Raw genomic sequence first — 8,576 nt, 5'->3', positions numbered from 1 at the left:
GGGCGACTGTTGACAAATGGAGCTTATAACCGGATTTACACAGGAGGCCGAATGTTGTAAGGAAGAAAAATGGAAGATTTTCGGTCGAAGCGACGTGGCCCGGACTCATCATTAATCCTGGGGGTTTTCTCGGATTCGCCGAATGACGAGTGTTGCTTGTCGCGCAAATTTCAGCCGAACAAGGCCACACGCGCGTTTCTGTTAGTTCGATATGATAAAATGCACAGGGGAGGGATGTGGTGAACAATGGCTCGGATCCGAGTGGGTCACTGGTATATATATATATATATATATAGAGATTCGGAGGTGTTAACATCGATCGGTGGTTGGGTTTGTTGAATGGTAAGTGTTGTTGATGGCGTATATAAGAGGAAAATAACGTGCAACATAGCACGAGTAGCTCGCGGGGGGTTGACCTGCCATTCGGATCGATCCATTCTAGAACCTAGCCTCCTCTTTCGTGTTGTACCTGCGCCGCGCCTGCTTGTGCTGATGCCAACCGCGAGGCTCGTCTTGGCAGCGAACCCTCAATGGCTCATTTCTGCTGCTCTAGATTTCCCGGCGGGGCCAGCTGAAAAGCCTCATCGGAATCCCGCTGTCAGCCGAAACGTAGCCTCCTAGCCTCCGCTCGCTGTATTTCTGATAACCGATTAATGCTCACCCTCCCGTCCATCGATTATATATATATATACTACATCACCGCACGATATTACCGCAACCCTCTGTGTTGTAATGCCAACTCATTTCTTTTAATCTGCCGATTCGTGCGGGAATCATCATCACTAAGGATATATACGATCATCGTTTCATAATATCACCCTGGCAGCCCCTGCCAATCGTTCCGAAGGTCCAATAACGAATTCTCTCCATTGCCACGTTTAATTCCTTCGTCCAAATAACTATACATATACATACATATACGATGACTCTGGCTGTATCCACACTGATAAACATAAAATATTCCGCGTGTCTTTTTCTATCGCACCGTGAAATTTCATTTTATGCTGTTGCGTAGAATTTGTTTCAGGTTTGTTTCACGAGGCAGCTTTCCAGCGAGACTATATGAAAGTCCGCGTGTATAAGAAGAGGGTTAGAGAGCGTGGGACGTATTTTCGTGGGATTCGAAGTGTGTAGTGAGTGCGTGGAACGACGTTGCGTATAAAGAAGGAAGACAGTCGTTGGGTAGACATGTCGCGGCTGGTGTTTGGACTTTAGTGGGTAATGCAAAGAAAGATATTCCTGTGGGGAATGGAAAGTCGAGAGTAAGAGAGCAAGAGAGAGAGAGAGAGAGAGAAAGAGGGAGGTGTAACGGGGAGCAGTTGGAAGGTCCCAGGAGCATCGAGGTTAGGTCTGTTGGTGCATCAGAACCCTCGACGGCGAAGAACAGGGGAACAAGGGGTTACTGGCGCCCTTGGATGGAATAAGCGCTGTTTATGGAGACCGCAGGCAGCATCTCCCGCCAAGCTTAGCGTTACTACTTCCAGCGCCAATGCCTACCCTGGTTACGAGCGTGGGGATTTTCTGCCGGATGACTATGCCATCTCCGCCGGAATACCCGGCCTAACACCCAAATCTAATGTTCAGCCAGCCACTCCCGCGCGATTCCCCTCTTCCCCCTCCCCCAACCCATCAACATCCTCATCTTTCCCTCTAATGCACAAAAATAACCACGCGAGATTCTTCCAACAACTCCTGCCCTTTTCTGACCACTGAATTAACTCGACTACTTGGCACATTCGTTATGCCTCTCGCCCTCATAAATCTGCCGTACTACCGGTACTTCCGATATAATTCAGCAGAACTTAATTAAGAATTTAACCGACCAAGAGATGCTACTGCACGAATATTCGGGGAATGCGCTTGAAACTATATGGCTATCGATTAAATGACTATATATATATATATATGTGTGTGTGTGTGTGTGTATGCTGTATATGTATGTATATATACTCGTTAGAGAGTCCGTGCTTTTTTAATAATCCAGACTCCCCGACTATAGGCTAATCGCTCGGTTATAGCTCTACGTCGAGAGTCCAGCGAGGAACATTTAGCGCTGCGAGTGCTGAGAAAATTGAGTATTCTGGTTAGTTCTGCCAAGCAGTGATTTACAAGTTGTTCAATTTTCCGTCGGTGTTCCCTCGAGGAGGGGAATTAGCGATTGGATATTTTGTTTGCGCATGTTGCCTGGTAGTTGCAATAAAGTTAAGGAGTAATAGCTGTCTAACAATGAGTGCTGAGAGGGGTTTCAGTGGACTCAGGTGTTTCCTACAGTATAGTGTGGTATAGAGTGGCGGCCAAATAGGTATGGTCGATATGATGGAAGCCGTCCCCTTTCGCGATCCCCCGTCACTATGTAACCCTCTTTCCTACCCATTACCACCCACCCTCCATTTCTCTCACCCTTCGCTCTCCATCTTACTACCCCTCCCCTCCACTCCCTTCTTCCCTTTCTCTCCAATGAACTCAACCAGTCCCTCGACCTTCCACACTTCCCAACACCCACGTGCACGATACTCCTGGCATGCATGGAATTTTGCTTTTATAATATTTAATCGACCCGAATATTAAAACTCACTGCTGAATTGTCGCACACGCTAACTTATTCGATCGCAAATAGATCTTACAGTGCTTTACGAAACGTAATCCTTGAATTATTCCAACGCGAAAGCCAGTATTTATTCTTCCATCTGATAACACGCGCACCATTGTTTAAGTAGCTGGAATTAATAAAGCTCTGTGTTGACAAAACATATATATATATATATATATATATATAGTTTCTACGAGTTGTGTATTCTCGCATCAGTTTTAAGAGATTTACCGAGAGAAATATATATATCTAGGTATAAAGATCTTGTGTTTTATTGAACGCTTTTCCGGAGTTTCTTTATTTATACTTTAATCGCTCCAAGTATCCGATAATAATACGATACGATTGCGATCGAACTGGCTGAAATTATAATATTGTTATAAGCGGCTCGTATTAAATGGAACATTGTAGACGCTCGGTGAAATCGATCGTCCGCAAAGTGGCAATCGCACAGAGAGTGAGATTCGATCACGAGATTTCCCGTGGGTACCGTCATCGAGAAATGACCCTACCGTTTGGATGCTTCTATCCTGAGTCCTGCTACTTTTCTACTTAGTCGTTTTTCCACCGGAACCATCAGAGTTCTCCAAGCCTCTCGAAATGAATAAGTCTCGCGTTATGAATCGCCATTTCACCACGCGATTTCTTACATCGGAAGTCTTATTCCCCTTTATATATATATATATATATATATATATACAACAGTTTTCCACAATTACATAGATACTTATTATATTTGTGGATTTTGCATGAGTGAGAATGAGAGGAGAAAGCGATAGTTTCAACCGAAACAATTTCGAGAACAACGTTTGACGGTAAACTGGGTTGAAAAATGGGGTAAGTGAAGTTACCGTGAGGCCTTAATGCATGCTGTTGCTCCCCGAGCTCATCAATAACGCCAGTACCATCCCCGTAACTGTTCTCATAATAGAATTCGTTAATACAGAATACCACTTGAAGCTTCGTCTATCCACGATCTTACTTCTCGCGAGTGAAAAACTCTCCTGCAGCAAAGCTCCCCTATTTGTACATTCGAACAGAGGGAGGCAAAAAACAGCGAGTTGGAATATGATTGGCTAACGCAAAAATTCCATCGCTTTCCAAAAGTCTTCTTTCGAGGTCAATTCGCAGTGTGGATGGCTTAAAGATTGGTAAGTTTTGGTTATATGTAAATTAAATTGAGTATTGGATTGGTTTAATGGGCCGAGTGATTTATAGTTGATATAGAGATGTCATCCTATATAGAGGTTGACTTGCGGCTATTATTAATCGGAAGAGCAGATCATCTTGATGAATTCACGTATACGCGTTATTCACGTAGCATGCGTTATTCAGACCAACTGCAAATGGATGCATATAACGCAGCAAGGTTTATGATCAGGTACAGGTAGTACAGTCGGTGAGTGGTCAACCACAGATTACCGTGGCATAATTACTTCAGCACTGTATTCCCTCGATCTCTGTTTAATTTGCAATTAATGTTTCTAATTGGCATAAACCCCCTCCCCCCCTGCTACAGCCACATTGCTCGCGTATTTGCAACGATCACGAAAACTTCCGCTTCGATAGTATTTATGTTTTTACACGCCAACAGTCAAGTTTCGCGTAATCCGTAAAAAAAATATGGAAAAATAGACTTTGGTATGTCGAGCTGTGTACACATCCACGTACACACACATATTTATACACATACTTACACGGACTGACTGGGTCAGGCATTAGTCCATTATTTCTGTCCGAACAGGAGGGAGTGAAATTATTTCGTGACCGAGGGATGTAATAGTTTTTAGAGAGGGAGAGGGATGAAGGGAGGAATTTGACGTGGGGCTTTTGGGTTTCCGGGTGTCTTGAGTAATTCGGGGTTATTATTCGTTTACATTCAACACGAGGGTTCGAAGGCAGTAGCGATGGCGTGTTATTCCAGTAGCTATCTACTTAGGTACTTTTATATTCAATACATTCCCTAGTGGTACTGTATGGGCGGCGGTATTGTAGTCCCTAGGGAGCCGAGGGACGCGCGATGCACGGCAAAGCCCACCATAACATCAACTTCCATCGAAGGGTTAGCAGACTCTGAGGGAAACGTGAGGAAATATATCGCCTTCATTTTTCAGCTACGGCGACATCCTCTCGGATCCACTGCCATAAGCTCGGTTTATTCCAGCTTCGAATAACCATTTTTTCCTTACAATAAACAAAATCGCCACTACTTTTTTCTTCTTCTTAAAATACCGAACCAACCATTGCATATCTCGTAACTCCTGTAATTCCAAGAGAGAGAGAGAGAGAGAGAGAGAGAGGGGTGGAGAAAGAGAGATCTCTTGTGGCAAAGCTATTTCACAATGGGACTGTCTTCAAGAATGAATATGAAATTGTTAATCGAGCGGGACAAATTCCATCTTGCGAGCACAGACAATTATGATAATTGTTCATTCTCCGCGGTCAGCAGTTTCCTCTTATGAGCGTAACGTTAAACCTTCCGGTGAGAGCAATCCAATTCAAATTAAACGCGATTACCATAGAGAATCTGGCTGCGAAATGCGATTTTGACAATGTTTTATGACAGTGTGCTCTGGGATAACGGCTTAATGCAAATACCCGCGTTCGCAGTGGCCAAATGTTAGCGAGCGCGCGCGAGCGCGCTTACAAGGATCGAACAACTGACGCGCCCGTCATTAGTCAGCAGCCGATGCGTAAGCACGAATGTTATTTGCCAATTTAATTAATGCACTTTTCTTCATCGCATCGCATCATTTATATTCCAACAAGTAATGCGCCCTGCATCCATGCCCTTTAGCTACTAACACAATACACATCAGATATGTTTATATATATATATATATATATGTATAATTATATAATAAATTAAGCAAATTATTTATAATAATCCAATGTCTTTGAGGAAACTTTACTAACGCGATAAATAAGCTACTTGTAGTTTTTATGGAGTTGACCGTAAGACGTATGAGGATTATTTTTGGCAGTTTTGAGATATTCCAGTGTCAATTATAATAAAGTGACGATAAAGCAATAAGACATTTCGTAACTGGAAAGTCATAACTGGAAGTTAAAATATGCAGTACTAATCGTATCTTGGAAATATTAGGCGGGAAGTAATAATTGCTCGTTTCACTGGCACCCTTCAGCCCCAAGAGGACTTGCATAAATACAGTTAATTGCTTTCATTGAATTATTCAGAATGCTTCGAACGGGGGAAGCGAATATGAGCAAATGCACGTAGCGAGCCTTCACCCTTTCGCCGTCCCTCAATTTTCTCCAGCGTTTGCCCTTTAGCCAGTCAATATCGAAAAATTACCTCGAGGAGGTTAATTCGCTTCTGACACTATGACAATTCCATCGGGCCGTCAGCCGTGTGATCTCCATGAAATCCAAATCACCGTATTGGCTTTCCGACAATTTCCAACCTTCCACCTGACTTTTTTCTAATTATTCGAGTTATCCACTCTCGTACCACTGCCGCCATCGTCCGCAACAGATCTATTATACGACAAAAGGGAATCAGAGCTTTTGAAAGTGATAAAGGCTCGCCAATCAAGCTCTCGTCGAGATTGAACCAAAAAATTCGATACGACGTGCAATTACATGAGTGACTTGTGTAAAATGGTAGACAGATAGGGAGGGGGCGGAGGTATAGTGTCAAATCTTATAGGAAAAGGTGGCTAAATTTGGATAACTTCAGAAATATATGGAAAACATAACGAGTGCGAGATAAAGAGAAAGAGAGGGAGACAGAGAGAAGTAGGATTAATTTAATTATTTAAAACTAGAGAATGAAGAATAGAACCATATTTATTTATAAATAGTAACGAATGAAAGAAATAAAAGTTCTATTTAAAATTTATATCAGCAGATTTTGATGAATTAAACAGATCAGTCCCCTAATTTAGACCAATAGAATTTTAAAGCTTACATATTTTTACCGTACCAAAAGTTAAAATTCCGAAAAAGTAATAGTAACACAAAAAAGTTATTTACCGAGCCCGTTGTATGTAATGACATTAAATATCCACATTTTGAAATTACGAGAAGCAACGCTTGTATTGTAAGATAGCGACTAAGGAATGCACATTATGGATCCGGTACAAGTAACTTTTTTGCGTTACTATTTCTTTTTCGAAATTTTAACTTTTGCCACGGTAAAAATATATACTTGCCTTATATTCGGATATCACTAATTTTATTAATTGGAATATTTATTTTTACCATATTGTTTATGCTAGACGAATTATGTACTTGGCACCTTTTTTTATAGGCAAAGCTTTTTTTTGTGGATTTTAAGTGATTTTTTAAAATAAAAACGAAGAAAAAAGCGAATTCCGGCGAAATAATCGAAGAAAAATGATGAAATTGCACTCGCGCGTGATAAAAGTGGCAAAACCAAAAAATCCCGTCCCCCTCGCTCCCGGTTGAAGATTTAAAAAAAGTCGCGCGGCCGCCATATTGAATTTTTTGGTTTTACCACTTTTATCACGCGCGAGTGCAATTTCATCATTTTTCTTTGATTATTTCGCCGGAATTCGCTTTTTTCTTCGTTTTTATTTTAAAAAATTACTAAAAAAATATGATAAAATATTGAAGTGAAGTGTGAAGTGGTACCAAAAGCGTTTACTTCTCTAAAATTTTTATAAAATATTACAATGCAGTGTGTATAGTGATGTTAAAAACATTTATATTTGTAAAAGTTTGACTTTATATTGAAGTGCAGTGTGTAGTAAAGTTAAAAGCGTTTAAATTTGTAAAGATTTAATAAAATGTTGGAGTCCAGTGTGTGGTAAAATTAAATGGGTTTATTTTCATAAAATTGGATAGAGTATTCAAGTGTAGTGTGTAGTGAAAATAAAAGTTTTTATCTTTATAAGAATTCTTGTAGTTATTGAGATATTAGTAAAAATTGACAGTGTCGAACACGTGTTGTGTCCTATGCTTGCAGCGGTCCAAGTCAAAGTTTCAAGGACTCTTATCCCCTGAAAGTCTCGTTGTTTTTATTTTAATGCTTAATAGACTATCAAATTAATCCGTCTTGGTGAAAAACGATACAAATTTTATCTTTTTTTTTTAATTACTATAGGAATGATAGAAAACATAGACAGATCTTTTTGTCGCTCTTACAGTTTTGAAGTGTGCTCTCTTTCCGATTCTTTTATTATTCTTTGTCTATCTGAACAAATTTTATCAATATAACCACTTAAATTTTAGAAATTGTGAAAATTTAAATCTTTTTTTTTAATCACGTATAATTTTAATTTGAACAGTGCGGTTTGTTTTGTAATGAAATTTAAAAACGGACGGTTTACAAATATTTACATTATAAAGGTCGCATTGTCGCAAGGCTAAATAGAAAAATTCAATAGGGCGAATCCAACATGGCTGCGATTTGGAATGAAAATGGTAATTTTTCGCATTTCTCCGATATTTTCAATTAATTCATGTTAGATACTGATAAATATTATTAAAAAATCGGTGTTCCTGTTGTTGGGAAGTGTTACTTTCAGTTTGAAGGCCTGGAGCTAAATCAAGCTTATTTTTGTTTTTAAATTGTAACTGTTCTTTGACAGTTTTTGTATAGTTAATCATAGATAATGATTCTAGTTTAAATTTTACATATTTTTGTATATGCTAATTACTAATCTGAACTAAAAATGTTAAAATTAAAAGTGGTGGATACAAAATATAGTGGTATGTTATTTGAAATATACCAAACTAACAAAAAACGCAGCTAAAATTTGATTGATAAAATCACACAATCCCAGCATAATATATAACGTCACTGTATTTTAATGTATTCGATAAATTAACAAAATCATAATATAATAGATGAACCCAATCTAATCTAAACATAGTAATTGTCAGATCACTATATATCGATTTAGATTAAGACGATGCTTGCATATACATATATACATGCACTGCTTACGTTACATGTGTAACTACATTATTGGCAGCGCTATGAAAATTACGTCATTTT

The sequence above is a fragment of the Prorops nasuta genome, unplaced genomic scaffold (assembly GCF_024137725.1).
Source record: "Prorops nasuta isolate Cenicafe-Biocafe unplaced genomic scaffold, Cenicafe_Pnas_1.2 PNAS00015, whole genome shotgun sequence".
NCBI lineage: Eukaryota > Metazoa > Arthropoda > Insecta > Hymenoptera > Bethylidae > Prorops > Prorops nasuta.
The sequence above is the reverse complement of the archived record's forward strand: the minus strand, read 5'-3'. Positions refer to the sequence as shown.